The sequence below is a fragment of the Aplysia californica genome, unplaced genomic scaffold (assembly GCF_000002075.1).
Source record: "Aplysia californica isolate F4 #8 unplaced genomic scaffold, AplCal3.0 scaffold00349, whole genome shotgun sequence".
Classification (NCBI taxonomy): Eukaryota; Metazoa; Mollusca; class Gastropoda; order Aplysiida; family Aplysiidae; genus Aplysia; species Aplysia californica.
This window is the reverse complement of record NW_004797619.1, coordinates 574284-577142: the sequence shown is the minus strand read 5'-3', so window position 1 is coordinate 577142 and position 2859 is coordinate 574284. Positions and strand designations below refer to the sequence as shown.

At 37.9% G+C, this 2859-nt stretch overlaps 1 protein-coding gene across 1 annotated transcript in view; it reads right to left on the bottom strand.

Annotated features, from left to right (window-relative positions):
- The window catches only part of LOC101848671 (cell adhesion molecule 2), a gene marked incomplete at its 3' end in the record, with an annotated part of 167166 nt that overhangs the window by 162921 nt on the left and 1386 nt on the right, over nt 1-2859 (bottom strand).

Sequence of the window (2859 nt, the reverse complement as noted above, 5' to 3'; positions counted from 1 at the left end):
GAGAGAGAGAGAGAGAGAGAGAGAGAGAGAGAGAGAACGCGTGGTGAATAAAAAGAGTGGCCTTGACTAATCTAATTTTCTCGAAAGAATTTTAAAAATCTGCAGTGAACATCTGACGTCTAATTAATTTTAACATACTTCTGACAAATAGAGTAGGTAGCAACAGATTAAGCTGGATTCAACGTATTTTTAGGTTTAAAGAAAACGTAACGTCTGCCTACGAAGATGGAAAACATGTTAGAATGAGTTCATGTCCAATCTTTTTTAAGGTATCTAGCTGTCCAAAAATCATGCAATTTTACATATTAATGTTTTTATAGCACCCAAACTGGTTATTTTACAACTATAATATTGATATTATCCAAATGCTAATCTTACAATCCGAAACCTATTTCAAGATATTCAAAATTTAAAACCACCTCAATCTCGTAGGTCAATAATATACTAACGTATGTTTCCATAGTGAGAATCTGAGGACAGAGGTGCCGCATTTACCAGGACAAAGTTTGTCGGGTGGAACGTATTGTGTCCAGTGGCAGCTAGCATGTTGAACGGAACATAGAATAATGAAAGGTATTGTGCCGCAGTGTGTTTAAAACTTATTGATTACAGATTAGTGTTCATGGACAGGTATAAATCATTTTCACCTGTCATATAAGTATGATCGGGTGTTGCATAAATAGGTAAGATAATAGGAGTGATATAATATTTGAGCTCATTTATATAAAGCCAGCATTGCCTCTCTTTTTCTTTCAGAGTTCAGTTTGTTAACAGTATCTTCCCACAAATTGGCATTCAACAACAAGTCTAGGCCTGCGGACGTGTTTGTTTACTTCAAAATTAAGGCAGACAACTCATCTGAAAGGATAAGGTGATCAAGTATGTTTTAATGTATCCACGTGAGGGAGTGTGAGAAAGAGTAGGACCACGTTGTCAATAAGGCAACGCGAGAGGAGAAGTTACGAAAATATTATACGTTGGTTATCAATTGCCTAGTCAATACTGTAGCAATAAACTTGCAAACATTGATATAATCATCAGTTCGACGTTCTATCAATTTGTTCAGGAAATTTGTATGGATTGAATAAGACCTCTGTACCCATATGTGTGCGGATAGAATACTGTCAAGGTGTTAAAAATACTTGAAGAATCTGTACAACAACATTTTGGAAGGGCTGATAATTCAATACAAATAAAAGTCGAGGGAAGGTTTTTAGAGTAAAACCAATGGTCTTTTGCGCTCACGACAAGGCTCACATCCAAGGTTCCAAGATTCTGGCACATTGGTAGGGGTATAATATCATTCTCATAAGTCTCATTAAAACACTCTCATACTACTGATTACCGTTTACCTGTCTCCAGAAACTTAAATGGCTTGACGGTACGTGCCCTTGATTCTGTACTTTCCATTGTTCATGAGTGAGAGAGGGATTGGGAAAGAGAGAGAGAAAGAGAGAGAGAGAGAGATAAAGAGAGAGAGAGAGAGAGAGAGAGAGAGAGAGAGAGAGAAGAGTGAAGAAGAAGAAGAGATAACAATGATGAAAATAAAGATGAAAATCAGAATGATTTAATAATGACAATTGTCTTTGGGAATGACGTCATACCATGTGATCGACCCCTCAAGAAATGGAGACCCCCTGATGTGCGTGGTAGGTCAAATAAATTCCAAATGTAGATCTAGGTCTCAAGTTTACTTTTATCAAGGAAGGTTCCCTGGTGGGAAGAACAAACCTGCTAGTCGTCAAATCAGAACTATTTTGCCCAGAGTGCACTGAACGTTTGAGAGCACTTAGGACAAAAATAATTCTGAGGCGACCCTGAAGCTGAGCACGATAAGCCTTTGAGAGGAAAACCCAGGGCAGTCAGACTACCGTTATATGTGAAATCTATATAGATATAGAAAAGCAAATTGTGACATATTAATGAAAGTAAAACAGTGTAGAACTGGGGCATCACTGCATTGTAAGTTTTGAAAGGCGTGGGAACGTCTCAGGCAAAGACAGCCTCCTACAGCCTGTTCACTCTAGTCTGCCTGCGTTAAAAAATCTGGCTCATTTACTAATTTATCCACGAAACTTTGCATGACGCTTCTGCAAGCCAGCAACCAAACGAAATATTATTGTTTTTTAAATAGACAAAACTAAACTTATCCAGTAATGAAAAAGTTTCTGTATTTGAGCCTTATGTTCTTAAAACCCGCTGTTTAGGTGCATACACAGAATCACTTAAATGAATGACTCACAGTAGATCTAACCTCGCCCAATAATTATTGCTCTTTTACTTATACTAGACAGCGACACACCCTGCCCCTAGGCCTACAGCTTGTGTATTTAATCCGACGAGTGTCTTCACGAGAGACGTCTTCACGTGAGTCTCAAAAGTACTCACCTCGTTTCTTGAATAGTGTTTCTTTGTCAAAGTTTGGTGTTGAGGTAAATGTTACGTTAAAATTTTCGTTGTTTAAAGTGTGTGCTGTAAATCCTATAATTTTCTAAACCCCTTTTTGGCTCACATCAAAGACGACCTTAGATTTCAGTGACAATAATGAATGGGCTTTGAGGTTTTGTTGGTTATCCAGTTTTTAGACCCGTATGCAAAGATCTGAGAAGGTTAAACAACTTTTCCATTACACCCCCTTTCAACCGTGGTCAGACGAAAGTAAACAAACTGTAGATCGCACAATATGTTGTGGGAATGTGAACATTGTGCAACAGTACAATGTGACTGTGTTGGTACTTGGTGCTTGAATTCCGTTAGTTGTTACAAAGCTCGATCTATCCTACAGACTTCTGTTTGTAGTGGATGTTATTCAAGACGCAATGATTATACCTTTTTTAAAGACTAATGTTCATCTCCGGT